Below are 17,462 nucleotides of genomic sequence, written 5' to 3' on the forward strand. Positions count from 1 at the left end.
CTAGCATGTCCTAAACAGGGCTTAGTCAATTGACCCTTTTGGATTGCAATTAGAGTGTCCAAAAAACCGGCAAATTAAAAAAAGCGTTTTCCGGTTATCCGAAAAAGTGTGTTTTTGAAAAACCCGGTTTTGATTATTGTCTTTTAGAAAAACCGGTTAGACGGTTTATATTAAATTTTTGTTTAATATGAAAAAGGTCTCCTTAAATTTATTTTTATACCCTTCACCTTCGTGAGAAGGGTATATAAGTTTGTCATTCCGTTTGTAATTTCTAAATTTTTCATTTCCGACCCTATAAAGTATATATATTCTGGATCCTTATAGATAACGGAGTCGATGAAGCCATGTCCGTCTGTCTGCCTGTCCGTCTGTCTGTTGAAATCAATTTTCTGAAGACCCAGATATCTTCGGGATCCAAATCTTCAATAATTCTGTCAGACATGCTTTCGAGAAGTTATCTATTTAAAATCAGCAAAATCGGTCCACAAATGGCTGAGATATGAGGAAAAAACCAGGACAACCTCGATTTTTGACCTTTATCTGGATTACTAAGTGATTAATATAGACAATATGGAAATCTAATGATAGATATCAAAGACCTTTGCAATGACGTATATAAAACCATGGTATGTTGGACCTACAATGGGTCAAAATCGAAAAAATATTTTTTAATTCGAATTTCTTTTCACCAAAGTTTTTTTTTCGCTAAATATTAAAAACAAAAAAAAAATTTAAAATAAAAAAATTTTTAAAAAAACAATTCGAAAATTTTTTTTTCCAAAAAATACAAAAACTGCAAAAAAAATAAATTTTGTTTACCTAAAAATATTTAAAATTTTTATTTTGATGTATAATTTGGTAAATGGTAGCCGAATATAGCTTCTTACTTGTTATTATTTATGGACGCTAATAGCAAATGTGTTATGAATTGTGTACTAAATCTTCGGAAATTTAGCATTTTCGAATTTTTAAGGCTCTATCTTTATGCAATTATTTTATATCTTTTACGAAATATTGTTAAATGCTATCAATATTTTTGAAAATGGTATCAAAGTTTTTCATAAATATGTTTGAATGAGCTTTACAAAAAAAAATTAACTAAAACCGGTTTGTGAAAAAACACAAACCGGTGGAGTTTACAAAGATGAAAAAACCGGTTGACCGGTTTTCGGTTTCGGTTACTATAATTACTATGAAATTGTCTGATAGCTGGTCCCAAGTAGTCAACGGATTCACATACTAGCAACCTAACTAAATACTTTATCAGCTATACAACTATCAATATTTTCGGCCCTGAAATCGGTCCATTATTTCATTTAGCCCCCATACAAATGTCATTCCGAAAATGAACTTTATCGGTCATAAATATCTAATTTATATAGGTACTAGCTTAACCCGTTGCCCCTATCGTAATAAAATAAAAAAAAATGTGAAATGGTTTTATGAAATAACAAGTAAGAGAGCTATATTCGGCTGTGTCGAATCTTATATATCCTTGACCAAATTGTACTTCAAAATAATTTTTTTTTTAATATTTTTAAGGTTTTTTGGAAAAACAGACAGACGGACATGGCTTAATTGACTCCGCTATCTATAAGGATCCAGAATATATGTATAATATATATATATTCTGTCACTTGCAGTACAGTTCCAGGACTCACATCCGTATAGCAGGGTGGAGCGAACATTTGAGGAGAAAAGGCGGAGCTTAGTCTTCATATGTATCTGTGGTGACTTCCACACTCTATGTAATGCACCAAAAGACTGTTTTGCCTTTCCTATGCGTTATGCAATATCATCACGTGAGCCGCCTGTGGTGGATATGCTACCTAAGTAGCAGAACAATTGCACATCCTCGAGCTCTTTGTTGTTGACCTTGAATTTATAGAGATTAATTGCATTGATGCGTAGAACCTTAGTTTTGTCGAAGTTAATATGAAGGCCTACACCCGATGCCAGCTGATGTATCTGATCCAATTTGGCTGATATGTCGATGAAGTTGTGTTCGAGCATGCAAATATCCTCAGCATAATCAAGATCTTCCAGTCGACCATTCATACCCCAAGTAATGCCTCTTCTAATACGGGTGGATTACTGCATAATTGAGTCCAATACAATATTGAATAACAGCGGAGATATGATACATCCCTGTCGTACACCAGTGCTTACACCAATGAGAATGCCTAACATGCGTTCATGCAGTACTCGACTTGTTGAGTTGCCATACTGAGCTCTGATAAGGTCGATTAGCTCAGGTGGAATTCCTTTACATCGAAGTGCGTGCCAAATAGCCTGATGGTGGATAGTATCAAATGCTTTGGCGAAGTCGATGAATATCAGATATAGTGGATATCGCCATTCTATGATCCGTAGGCTATTTATATGATCGGTGCAAGAACGGTGTGGTCTGAAACAAGCTTGCTCATTACGAAGATCTGCTGAAATTGATGATGACAGTCTAGCATGTATTATATTCGCTAGCACCTTAAAAGAGTTATACCCCGCCAGTTTTTGCATTCCGTTGTCTCCTTTCTTGGGTAGTTTAATGACTATATACATCATTTAAAGAAACTTCTGGGGAAAGTCTTTGTAAAAAAAATGTAGCCGCCAGCACTCGCCGAATTACTTTTTTTTTAATTTTTAAGGAATGGAATTTTTGGAAATATTTTTTTTTAATTATATTATATCTAGACCCTACTGTAACTTGAAATATAGTAAATACAGATCTTTTTAAAAATTTGGTTTCAGAAGTACATGAAAACGTATTTTTTTCATTTTTTTTTTTATATTGACTTGAAAAAAAGTTTATATTGATCTTTTAAAATTTTTTTGGAATCGGAGACACCAATTCTATAAACATATAAAGAGCGCCAAATAATTTTGTCCACCTAGATTTAGATTTGGAACCACAGTGCACTGTCACAATTATAGGTCTACAAATATTCGAAAATACCCAATTTACCGCGAAGTTTTGCGGCTTTCACAGTTATACTAACCAGATATTTTGTATGGGAAGTACCACGTTCACTTGAAATTTCAAAATAAAAAGTAGCCTATTCTTCCTTCCAGATATACATACATATATTATATAGATCTACACAAATAAATTCTATATATAGGGAATTCATGTCACCTAATTTTATGATGATCTGTCCATAATTAGTAAATAAGTCTACTGGACCAGATGGCATGCCAACGCTGGTCTTAAAGCAGTGCTCTTCGACGTTAGCTCGTCCATTAGCTGTTAGCTGTCGGTATTAACTTCTCTCGATTTATATAAATTCAGGGGTACCGCAAGGGGGTCAAACTTCCAACCCTATCTATTCTTTTTAAGATGATGCAAAACATGAATGATTCCCTTAATCGGGATCTTCTGACAATCTCTGAATGGGGTCATGGCAATAGGACGCTCTTGATGTTCTGGGCATGAGAATACAATGTGACGTCCGCTGGTCTAAAAACATTTTTCAAGTGCCTCGAATTTTTGAACGGTGTAGGAATTAGGAACAAAAAATAATTAGCCATAGCTCCCATATAAGGCCCGCCTCCGAATATCACTTTAACGAGCATAAATCTCTTAAAAATGTTGGTATCCACATAAAATTCAACAGAAATACGTTTCATCGGTCCATAATTAGTCATAGTCTTGACCGACCATACTTTTCTTACTTAATTTAACATGTACGAGTGCAAGCGGAAACTAATTGACCTTAAAAAGTTAGTTAAACAAAAAACATTTCATATTCAGGTTGCTTGTAAACAAACCTTTCTCCGACACATCTTCCATAGATTACTTGTGGTGAATAAAATAACAGCTTTCTAAATTTTAAAGTGACTACACTATGAATTACCTAGAGACACTAAATTGACAATTTAATAGCTTATTTCAAAAACCAGTCAAGCAACAAAAAATATAAAATTTAATTATTGGTAAATACATTATGGTGAATCAAAGCCGAGAAATCCGTGTTTAGAGCAAAAAGATGTCAAGTCACCAATTGGAGTTATCCAAGTAATCAGACATTAGTGACAATAAGTATCTATTAGGGATACATTGACTACTTGCTTAACTACTGGGTTGTTGTAACAGAATTATTTTTTTTTTGGCATGGTAAGAAAGAGAATTGTAGGAAAATAGAAAATGTCTACATGCAATAAATTAATGTATTTATTTAACACTTACAAAATTTTATTTTATGTATTTTCATTACTAGATATTGATTAAAAAAATGCAATTTTTGGACTACTTAAATTTGTTTTCATATTCGTCACTAATCATCGCCTAATTGAACAACTGTCACAACCAGCATTTCTTAATTTTAGCAGGAGACCTTATTAAATGATGTTGAGACAGGCATCTTGTTTTTCTGTTCGAAGAAATTTTTAAAATAGTGAATTTAAATGTGGAAACATTGTGACAATACAATGAAAATAGGTGAAATCATGGATCGATACCAAACAAATCTTATTAACAAAGAGAATTTGTGGAAAATTTTAGCAAGCTAGCTCCTTTTGTTTGGGCTTTATCGTATTTTCAACAGACAGACAAACGGACGGACATAGCTAGATCGTCTTATAATATCATAAGAACCCAGAATGTATATACTTTTGAGGATCTGCGACAAATATTTTGGTGCGTTACAAACGGAATGACAAAATCAATATACCCCCAGCTTTTTTAATGTTACCCACCATCAACAAATATAAATAATGTTTCGAAAATAAATATCATGTTTTTTCTTAATTTTCAGTTCATACCAAAATATTTTTCACATCCAAGGTGGTAAATTTATGTATAAAAAAACAAGTTTTATTTTAAATCCTTTCATATAATCAAAATTAACCCCTTAAAATGTATAAAATAATCTGATTGATGTTTATATTTTAGAACATATACTGCAAGCTGTAAGACAAATGAAAAACAATTCTGTTTCATAAATATTTGAGGGTTTAAATTCTTTTTTAATGAACAACAATTTAAAATATGTCTTACAGCTTTCATATCTAAGTAGAATCTAAAGGACAATAGGATTCTTTTATAGTTTTTAGGGGTTCACTTTAATTTTTGCGTATGAAAAGAAACACATTTTTATAGCTATACACAATTTAACTTTTTAAGCGGGTTAATTTTATTCAATCATTAAAAAAGCATTTTCAAAATATGAAATAATAAAATTTTATGATATTCGTAACACATATTTAATCTTTCCCAAATTTTATGACTGACACAACAACAAAATATATTGATTTGCAGCAGACTTAGATTTCTTGTCCCTCAGTGTGACCGATCAAAGATCGATTAATGGTAAATTTTTCGCAAGTGTTGTAGCATGATCTTTGTAGCATGATCCGCTTTGGTTTGTAGCATGATCTCGGTCGCACATTGGCGTCCGTAAAATAAGTGAGGTTGCAAAAATCAAAAAACCTATTTTACAATTGTCCAATGATTTCAAATATGCCAATCTTATTACAATCAGATTTTTGGTTCAGAAGATATAACCATTCAAAATTGACTGATTTTCATTTTTCCAAAAAACTTGGCATTTTTAAGTAATTTGGTCCGCTTTCAGATACAATATCTCGAAAACTATGTAACGGATCATTATTTTTGATTCTATAGATCTATTTTTTAAGAAAAGATTAAAAAAAATTTATACCAAAACTATCCATTTTTTCATCAAAGTTGAGAAATATATTTCTCAATCAATCACTTTCTATATTTGCAATATTTTCAAAATAAGCTCTTTGATTATTCCTTTACCTAATGCAAAAATGTCCAGTTGCCCGTCGGGTGATTTTTTGTTAGAGGTAAAATTTTAAAAAATACCTGTTTCCAAAAATGTGTTGCATGCATTTTTAAGCAATTTATGACATATAACCATTAGATATACCTTTATACGGATTGTGAGCAATATTTTACAAACAAATTAAAAAAAAATTTAAATCTTTTCTGGAATAATTTTAAATCATAAAATGAAAAATAAAAACACAAAAATTTAAAAAAATATTTTATTTTACAAAAAAAAATTAAATCTTTTCTGGAATAAATTTTAAAAAAATATTTTATTTTACTTCCCATTAAATTAATTTTTCCACAAATTTAAACTTTGCTAACCCATAAGAACGCACCTAAAAGGAGTAGAACCCTTTTCAAACACTAATTTTATAGGTTGATCAATTATCTATCATATGGGCAATTCCACGAGAATGACTACCACGACTGAAAACCTAAAAACGTTTAAAACCTTTTTTCAAGATGATTTTAATAGGAGAAAACACTTGATCATTTTAAAAGAACTTTTATATTATTTTGGAAGTAAATGAACAGTGCAATTATAGTTTTTTAAAAATTTAAGTCGTCCAATAAATAGGATTGGTGTCACAAAAACAAAACTAAAAGCAATAATGAAACATTCATGCATATAACAATCAAGCTACTCTTCATAAATATAAATTCCAAAAAAATATAGTATTTATTCACTTGTAAATGTGCAATTTTACTTTCCGTACAAACGAGATATGTCCATAATGACTGAATATAGTCATTATGAAAATATCACAAGTTAAAAATTCAATAACTCAAAAATAGTAGCAAAAAAATAATGCGATCACACAATCGCCCATGAGGTTTTGGGGACTACTAAATATTTGAATAAAAAATGGTATTTTGATAAAACTTGACGTATCCTGTAAAGAAGAAATACATGGACTACATGTAGTGCAGTCGGCATACCTGGGTTAATTGGCATGTTTTAGGCTAAATTGCGGTTAAAACTAAGCTCCCAATTAGCATATAGTATGAAATGAATTTGACTCGGATTGTTTATCTGCTATTATAAAATTGTTTATTGAAACCGAATGTATATTTTCTATTCACCTTTTATTTTATTTATTATAAAATCATCCAAAGATTGTTTTTATTTAAATATGACGGATTGTAAAGGACAAATATTTCGTTAAGTGTAAGATATTAAAAGAAAAAAATATCGCCTCTCACGATTCGAAAATTCTCGCATATTTCTACATGTTCCTCAAAATGAGTTCCGTTTTATGTCACGTACGATATACCCTTATTTCGCTCGATATTTTAGACAACAATGATTTGAAAGAACTTGTTATTATTTTAAAATATAGTACCCTCTTAATGGATCATAAATATCAAATTATTTTTCAGATACTCTTATTTTTGCAAAATCTATTCCCATCTATAGGCGTACAAATGTCACGTACGATGATATGGAATTGCCCATATGCATTTTAAATTTAGCAACAAATGTTTAGCCAACACAAATTTTACATCTAACAGTGACTTTTTCGGGATGCATTGGACGCTCTTGGATCTCATGTTGTTTGGTATCGTCCCAAATTCTATCATATATCCGTCCCTGGTGATTTGGCATAACAATCAGAATAAATGACAGCAAATTCGACAGAGGTAGCTTCATCAATATGGCTACTATCAACTGTCAAAGTTTGGAAGTCCTTACAATAAGGACTCATTATAAAATAATAAATATCTCGTAAAATTAATAAATTGCCTGAATTATCTTGTATATAAAATAATGTAATATTTGTAGTTGATGAAGTTTTGAGTTGAATTTACTTGACTAATCGGTATTACAAAAAAGAAGGACAAATATGTCGCGTTACAAACCAATGTTATACATTTCAACCAGACAACTCTCAATTAATAGCTACAGTATTCCATTTTAATTTAAAACAAGTAAGAGAGATATACATATATTCGGCTGTGCCGAATCTTATATACCCTTCACCAATTTATACTTCAAAATAAAAATTTTAAATATTTTTAGGTAAACAAAATTTATTATTTTTTTTTTGCAGTTTTTTAATTTTTTGGAAAATTTTAGTTTTTTTAAATATAAAATTTTTTTTTTTTAATTTTAAAATTTTTTTTTTAAATTTTTTTTAATATTTAGCGAAAAAAACTTTTGGTGAAAAAAATCGGGTTAAAATTATTTTGTCCGATTCTGACCCATTGCAGGTCCAACTTACTATGGTTTTATATACGTCATTGCAAAGGTCTATGAAATATCTATCATTAGATATAGGTAAAAAATCGAGGTTGTCCTGGTTTTTTCCTCATATCTCAGTCATTTGTGGACCGATTTTGCTGATTTTAAATAGGAAACTTCTCGAAAGCATGTCTGACAGAATTATTGAAGATTTGGATCCCGAAGATATCTGGGGTCTTCAGAAAATTGATTTCAACAGACATACATGGCTTAATCGAATCCGCAATCTATAAGGATCCAGAATATATATACTTTATAGGTTTGGAAAATTATATTGTATAAATTACAAACGGAATGACAAACTTATATATACCCTTCTCACGAAAATGAAGGGTATAAAAAAATCATTTTTAATAAATTATGTTCCAATTCGCTGATTTTTAACAGTCGAAATCGAGTTGCATTTTTTGTCACGTTCGGGATACCATGTTCATTATTATCATACTGCTAGAAACATGATATCGCCAAGTGTAAATAAGAAAGAAATAATTGTGTAGAATTTTTTTAATTTACGCCTTTGAGTATGAATGTCGCGTTCGGCACCTTGGAAATTATTATACTTATTTCATTTCAAACTAAATTTAATTCATTAAATTACTGTTAATTTAAAAATTTAGCACTAAATGTCAATTGATATCCGTATGTATCCATGTACATATCTATCTTAACGAAACCCACCACTGTATACAATTATTTCAAATCCACTTAATTTAAACAAAAAAAAAGATATACTAAATGTATAATTTAATTTATAAAAGTAGTACAGTTTAATAAAACTTAGAAGAAGAAGAAAAAAAACAAACCACTGAACTAAACTTACATACATGTTACTATTTTATTTTATTTCATTTTATTATTTTCTTTATTGTGCTTTCTAAAAGAAAAAATATAATAAAACTAAACTCAACTGAACAAAATATGTATGAGTAGGTATATAATTTCAATACAATACAATACACAATTTCAATTATTCAAACATAAATTCAAAAATTCCATATTTGTGAAAAATACACTAAAAAAAAAAGTGCCACAATAAACAAATACAAATGAACAAGTAAATATCTGTGTATCTGTGTATGAATGGATGGATCTGTGAATGTTTGGATGGATGATTGTTGTATGAATAAAACGATACGAGTACCACCACCTCACCGGTAGTTTATTATAAATACAAAAACAACATCAGCAATAACTACAACAACATTTGAACACACGTTTCATTAGCTATTGTTGTTACTTATTTTTACTACAATATGTACAACAAAATAATATTATAGACTAAATTCACAAATACGAGCATACAACTTACAACAAAACAAGTACAAACGACGAAACTCAATACGAATTTAACGAAAATTCAAAAATAATATTAAAAAAAAAACCTAAACTAAACACAAACTCATTCGAGATTCAAGAAAATATAAGTTGCTAAAGAAGGCATGGCTGGCATTTTTTTTTTATTTCATTTTGGTATTTATTTTATTTATTTATTGCTAGTCAAATACTTAATAAGAAAAAAAAAAGAGTCAAGAAACTGAAACATATAAACTTCTTTTTTATTTTTTTTTAACAAAAAAGAAGAAAAAAATAAATAATTCAACAAAGGAAAAAATATTAAAATGAAAAATCTACTATTATTGCACAGTGGTTAATGCAAAAAGAAAAATTATTTCAGAAATTTTCAAGTAATGATTCGGTGCAAAAATTAATTTCTTTTATAGCATTTCGGACATACAAACGTCTCTCAGCTTCAATTCGTATGGTACCTAATTTCCCTGCTTTTGGATGAATCCTGCTGCTCGTTTTAAAATGGCTGATTGAGTAGTTCCCAGTGATTTTGAAACAATTGACAACAATCTTCATGGAGTAATGGCTCCAATGCTTGGTCTTCAAACTTTTTTGGTGGCCTGGGCGATATTTGTCTTCACCATAAGCTTTGGTGAGCAATCGGTGTCCTTCAAATTAAAGAAGTGAAGCAAAACTTCCCGCGTCTGATGATTCGTTGATACAAAATTCGACTAAAAAAAAAAACTGCGAAGCGATTTTCTTGTCTGCAGGTACACCCAGAGTCTCTGACGGGAATCGAACCCGCAACCCTGAGATTAATAGTTCAGCACACTATCGGCTGGTCTATCGGGGCACCAATAAATGAAAATTTGCCCGAAAACGGATTCAATCAACCTTATTAATGCTATATCATTCCTGATATTCTAAAAGGTTCCCAGAGAATATGGACATAATGAGCATGCCAAACAATAGCATGAATCTGCAGTTGTGGGTCGCTAAAATAATATTGGAGAATCCCGATAAACTTAAACTAATTTTAACACGACACAATATCTAACCTGAGGTGTTATATTGAGACGTTTTTATTGTATAGTGTAACGAGTACTGAGGATTGGAATCATTGTTTGAGTACTTGTATTGGGTGTATGACTTAAAAAGGAGGGATTTATAGTGTTTTTATACCCTTCAGCTTCGTGAGAAGGGTATATATAAGTTTGTCATTCCGTTTGTAATTTCTACATTTTTCATTTCCGACCCTATAAAGTATATATATTCTGGATCCTTATAGATAGCGGAGTCGATTAAGCCATGTCCGTCTGTCTGTCTGTCTGTCTGTCTGTCCGTCTGTCTGTCTGTTGAAATCAGTTTTCTGAAGACCCCAGATATCTTCGGGATCCAAATCTTCAATAATTCGGTCAGACATGCTTTCGAGAATTTTGCTATTTAAAATCAGCAAAATCGGTCCACAAATGGCTGAGATATGAGGAAAAAACCAAGACAACCTCTATTTTTGACCTATTTTTTACCTATATCTGGATTACTAAGACATTAATATAGACAATATGGATATCTAATGATAGATATTTCAAAGACATTTGCAACGACGTATATAAGACCATAGTAAGTTGGACCTACAATGGGTCAAAATCGGGAAAAAAAATTTTGAACCCGAATTTTTTTTAAAAAAAAAAAAAATTGAAAAAACAAAAAAAAAATTTAAAATTTAAAAAAAAAAATTTTTAAATTTAAAAAAAAAAATTTTTTAAAATTTAAAAAAAAAAATTTTAAATTTAAAAAAAAAAATAATTAAATTTAAAATAACAATCGAAAATTTTTTTTTTTTCAAAAAATTCAAAAAACAACTGGAAAAAAATTAAATTTTGTTTACCTAAAAATATTTAAAATTTTGAAGTATAATTTGGTGAAGGGTATATAAGATTCGGCACAGCCGAATATAGCACTCTTACTTGTTTTTTTTCATTTTGAAGGGTATAATCTGTCATTTATTCTCATTTAGTTATTAAAGATTATAGTGTAAACAAAGTTTTATTTTGCTTCGAAAATGTCGAATTTTGTGCCAACAAAGCATCATATGCGAGAAGTTTTGCTTTACTTTTTTAATTAAAAAAAAGTGCCACTGAGAACAAAAAAATTGTTGCCAAACTCAACAAGAGCTTGTAAAATCATTGGGAGCTACTCAGTCAACATTTTCAAAACGTTTGCAAGCTGTAGGATTCCTCCAAAAGCAGGGAAAATGGGTATCATACGAATTGAAGCCGAGATAAAAGAAAATCATTTTTGCACCGAATCATTACTTGCTATAAAAATTGATCCATTTGAAGCTCGGCCAACCAGCCGAATTGTATTTGGTGGGAGCAAAAGGGTCCCAACTGATTTGTTTGAAGCGAGCATTGGCCTCAAAACGCCCAGAATATGCGTCCAGACATGTCTGTTAAAAACTATTTACAAAGAAGTGATTGGAAAGTTTTCCTCACACTCTTTATAGTCCGAGGTAGATAGAAGCAGAACGCTCCTTCTGGGATACGCTACACTTTGGAACAGAATATCCGATATTGGCTTGATTTGTTCTTAGCCTCAAAATATGAGCAGTTCTTTTGGCTCGGAATCCATATGTTGCCAGAAAGATGGGAAAATGTCATAGCTAACAATGGCCAATACTTTGAATAAATTTATATTGTACAAATGTTTCAAATTTAATGTACCCATATTTAATTCACTAATCAAGTTTGTTTCAGCTCCCTTACTAATTATACCCTTCAACCTGAGTGGCATTCCTTTTGTAATTTCTACATTTTTCATTTGCGACACCACAAAGTATGTATATTCGGATCGAAATCGTTATAGATAGCGGAGTCGATATAGTCATATTCGTCTGTACTTTCCGTATCTCCCAACTTACATGATACATACATCAATATATCCGCTATAGACCCGGTTTGGTTGCTATTTAAAATCGAGATAATCGGACCACAAATGGCTGAGATTAAAGAAAAAATCTCACAGTAGTCGACATAAGTCTACGTACGACCACAATTTTTGCCACTTTATAAGATAAAACCCGGTAAATAAAAAAATAATAATGCAGTTTTGTTTGAAATCTATTTTTATAGCTATGCACCAAAAAAAATGTTGTTGCAATGTAAACTTGCAAAATTATTCATAAAAACCAATAAAAAAAACAATGCTATTTATTAAGTCTACCGATCAAGAAATATTCAGTTACTTTGAAAACACTGGTACAGTTAAAAACAAGCCGCGAAGTGGTCGCCCAAAGAAACTACATCGTAGAGATGTAATCTTCATTTTAAAAGAAGTCAACAAAAACCCAAAAGTAAATGCCACAAAATTGGCCAAAGAACTCGCAACAAGATCAGAAGATATTGTTTATTCACGAACAATTCCAAGAACCTTAAATAATAATGGTAATTAAAGCAGAAATCCTCTTAAATTAGCGAACGGATCGCGAACTTCGTTTGGAATTCGCCCAAAAGCACTTTGAAAAGTACATGGTATTCTGGAAGCGAGTTATGTTCACTGATGAGTTGAAGTATAACATATTTGGAAGTGTTGGAGAGAGATAAAGTATGGCGCAAAACAAATACAGCAATGGATCCGAAAAACTTACTTGCTACAGTTAAGCATGGTGGTGGCAGTGTGGGAAAGTTAGTGATTATTGAGGGTAATATGGATCGTTATTAGTACAAATCCATTTTGGAACAAAATTTGAGAGCACCAGTTGATATTTTAACTCTTGGTTAAAGTTGGATATTTCAGCAAGATAACGATCCGAAACATACGTCTCAAACTGTCAAAGATTGGTTACTCTACCATGCCCCACGACAATTGTACACACCACCTCAAAGCCCGGACTTAAATGTTATTGAGCACTTGTGGGAAATTCTACAACGGAAGATCCGAAAACATCTTATTACTTGTGCACCAATGTTAAAGGAGAAGCTTCCAGAAGAATGGCAAAATATAACGTCCGTAGAACTGGAAAATTTAGTTACTTAGATGCCCAGACGCTTGTAGATGCCCGTGGTGGCCCAACGAAATATTGAATTTAATGAAAATTTGTATTCTCTAAAAAATGTTTATTTAGTGTACAGATCGTATGTAGACTTTTGTCAACATATTTTTTTAATTTTTTGTGAATAACAGTTTAAATTAATTATAAATTTAGCGCTATTTTATTTGTTATATTAATAAAAATGCATTTGAAATAAAACTGCATCATTACTTTTACTTATTATGGTTTAGAAGTCAGCGAGTTACGAAAATAATGGTCGTACGTAGACTTTTGTAGGTCACTGTTTATCTGAATATAGATAATATGGATATCTAATGATAGATATTTCAAAGACCTTTGCAACGCCATAGTAAGTCGAAGCTGCAATGGGGTCAAAATCGGGAAAAATATTTTTTAACCCGAATTGTTTTCCATAAAAAAAAGGAATTTTATCATTAAATTTTTTACAATAATAAATTTAGAAAGAATTTTTTTAAAAAATGTTTGACAAATTTGTCTTCATTAAAAAATAAATTTGACAAGAAAATTAAAAAAAATAATGTTATAATTTTTTCATAAAAAATTCATGTCAAAATTTTTTTTTATAAAAAAAAAAATAATTTTTTTTGCAAAAATATTACGCTTTGAGTAATTTATTAATAAATTGTTTTTACCTTATATTAGGTGTATACTAATTTTTTTTTAATAAATTTGTTGCAATTAAATATTTTTTGCAGTCTTTATGAAAATTTAAGATTAGTTTAAAAAAGTAGTTGTTAGTAATTAAAATAAAAAAAACATAAAAAATTTAAAAATGTATATGGGGCATTTCATGTCAAGTGAACCAACTTTTGAAATCGATGTCTTCCGATCGGGATGAAATTTTCACCAAGGTTAGTTCTATTGGATAGTAACTCAGACACAATTTTTCAACAAGATCGGTCGAGAACTCTCTGAGTTGTAGGGGGTCAAACAGGTGTTTTTTCTTATCCATGTAACTTATTACCTATTGTTCTTAGCAAAATGTGTACCAAATAGTTTAGATAGCTCTTTCTTCAATCTTTCGAAAAAAAATATTTAAAAAAAAATAAAAAAATTTTAATATTTTTTCCCGAAATCAATAAAATGGGCCCTTTTTTTCTTAAAATAAAGCTTAGATATTTTCCTTGAACACCTATTTGGTCGCTTAGTGGGATGCGAGTGGGATATCTATCAAAATAAATATTTTTTAACTCAAGACTTACAATTTTTGACTTTTTTTTTTGCAAATACGAATTTTTTTTCAAAATGGGCCCTTTTTTAAAATTTTTTTTTAGTCAAAAGAAAGCTTAGGTCCATTCCTTTAAGATATTTTTAGTCCCTTAGTGGGATGCGAGTGGGATATCTATCAAAATAAATATTTTATAACTCAAGAAATACAATTTTTGATTTTTTTTTGCAAAATCGATTTTTTCTCCAATATGGGCCCTTTTTTTAAACATTTTTTTTATTATGAAATGCCCCATATATCAACAGCTTTTATTTAAAATAAAAAAATTTTTTAATTTAAGTTTTTATTTTTTCATAAAAATTTATATTGATGATACGTTTTTTTTGTTTCAGAAAATAACAATTCAAATAAACGTAAGCCACATATCTTAAAGTGTGCTTTGAAAAAATTAGTTTTTTTTATAAGATATATTTCTAGTGTCATTGTAATTCAGATTTGAAAATTTTGTTTCAATATCTCAAGTAGTTTTCATTTTACATCGTTTTTTGCTTCTCCTATAAACTTATGAAAAGTGATGTTACGTTATTTTGAATTTTAGGTGACGATATAAGATTCGACACAACCAAATATAGCACTCTTACTTGTTTTTAAATTTTTTGCCTATATGTATTCCGAAATTTCTGGAGAAATATTTTTTAAACCGAATTTTGTCAGGCCATTTAAAAAAAAAAAAAAAATATTCAAAAAATATTTCAAAATCAACAAAAAAAAATTGTTCAAATTTGTATTTATTTGTATAGTATTTTTGGACTAAAATATTTACACCAAAAAAAAATGCGAATATTTTGTTAATCAACATTTTTTGGGTAAACATTTTGTTTTGTTAAGATAACCAAAACTTAATTATAGCTTTTCCTTTTATTACATACATACATATGTATGTAAGTATTTTTAAATTTTAATTAAAAAATAATCATAATTCTAAAACTTTCCTCCGCCTAACCCACTGTTGCGAAACTTGCGAAAAAAAAAATTATACATAATAAAAAATCGGCTCAATTTATGAAAAGAAAATATACATATAAAATAAACTACGTACTTTTTTTGTACAACATACACAAATAATAATAAAAATAAAAACATTCATACCAACACAATCGCAACTATAAGAAGAGTTCAAAGTTACCCACCAACATCCATCCATACAACCCAACGAAACCATTCCAAGCTATGCCATAAAACTCTAGCTATGCCCATACCAAACTGAAACGAACCAACGACGACGATCCAACAACCAACATAGTAAAGTAAGTACAACAAACAAACCAACCAAGCAACCAACCAACAGTCAACGAAAATATGGATGTATGTTTTTATTATTGTTGTTCTTGTAGATACAATATAAAATAATAAAACAAAAATATATTTTCAAACTTAAAACTTATAGATATTTTAAAAAGAAACACACACACACACCACCACAGCTAGATAGATAGACAAACAAACCTTAAATAGTACGAAGAAAAACAACGACAAAAACAACAAAATAATTTTGTTTTTATTTTATTATTTGTGAAATATTTATTCGTAGATTTGTAAAGTCAAGAAAACTTATAAGCGCGTCCGTCGTTCGTTCGTTCATTGTTCCAAAAACAAACAAAAAAATAAAAAAAAATTAAAAATAATAAAATCAAAGAGTCAAATTAATATTGCGCTCTCTTTCTCGCTCTCTAGCCACAATTACACTCGCACACAGGCAAGACAAATAATTGAAACTATGAATTTTATGAATTTTTACCAGTTTATCTAGCAGCAGGGAATAAAATAAAACTTATAACCCAAACGTAGAACCGGCAGTCCGTCCGACCGACCGAACCCCCCAACAAACCAACCATCCATCCATTCCAAATGAACGACGAGTACAAGTTTAATAATGTAATGAGCGCAAATTCTTTTTTCGAAATGTGTTTAAATATAAAATTCAAAAAAATATAAAAAAAAAAATTGAAATAAAATTTCAACTGCTCAAGTAAAATTTATAATACGACCATTATTTAGCTTTTAGAATCGTAGTAAAGTTTCTTAGTACAAATATGTACGTACGAACGTACGTAAGTATCTGCTAGATACACTCCTAGTTTTAAAATTAAATTGAATGTAAGCAAGTGTAAATGTGTGCGTTTATTTGACTATGTTGGTTTGAGTGTGTGTGTTTGTGTTTAGTATCGGTGTATGTAAAGTATAGCATAGATTGGAAATTTACTTTAGATGTTTTATTCTCATTATTATTATTATTATTGTTATCGTTGTTACATTGTTACAGTATTCAGTTTGTACTTTACACTCAAAGAAATCTCTGACATGTGCAAATTAATTTATGAATTATTATGATTTCATTTCTTTACTAAATTTACATGTTTCCAGAACCTAAAGTTCTGAATTCTGTAATAAACAATTGATTTTCCTCTTATAAACTATTTTTCTAATTCTACGGGTAGCGGTGTAGTCTATATTGGTAAATAAAATTCCCTTAAGAAAGTTCCAACATATTGTTACGTTTTTACCTTTTAACAAGTAAGAGAGCTATATTCGGCTGTGCCGAATCTTATATACCCTTCTCCAAATTATACTTAAAAATATTTTTTTTTAAATATTTTTAATTAAACAAAATTATTTTTGTTTATTTAAATTGTTTTTAAACATTTTTTTTAATATTTTTGTTTCCAAATTTTTTTTTAAAAAATTTTTAAAAAATTTTTTCAAAAAAGAATTTGTGACAAAAAATTTTTTTTTATTAAAAAAAAAATCGTGAGAAAAAAATATTTTTCCCGATTTTGACCCATTGTAGGCCCAACTTATTATATACATCGTTGCAATGGACTTTGAAATCATTAGATAT

The 17,462-nt window shown here is 29.7% G+C and overlaps 1 protein-coding gene across 1 annotated transcript in view; it reads right to left on the reverse strand.

Moving 5' to 3' along the window:
* LOC135958020 (uncharacterized) overlaps positions 1–16,423 on the reverse strand; it is a 48,100-nt gene extending 31,677 nt beyond the window's left edge. Inside the window, exon 1 of the mRNA XM_065508884.1 lies at positions 16,362–16,423. The gene's annotated coding sequence lies outside the window, so the exon portion shown is untranslated. The remainder of the gene's footprint in view (positions 1–16,361) is intronic.
* Between the last annotated feature and the right edge of the window lie 1,039 nt (positions 16,424–17,462).

Source organism: Calliphora vicina, chromosome 4 (genome assembly GCF_958450345.1).
Source record: "Calliphora vicina chromosome 4, idCalVici1.1, whole genome shotgun sequence".
NCBI classification, from domain to species: domain Eukaryota; kingdom Metazoa; phylum Arthropoda; class Insecta; order Diptera; family Calliphoridae; genus Calliphora; species Calliphora vicina.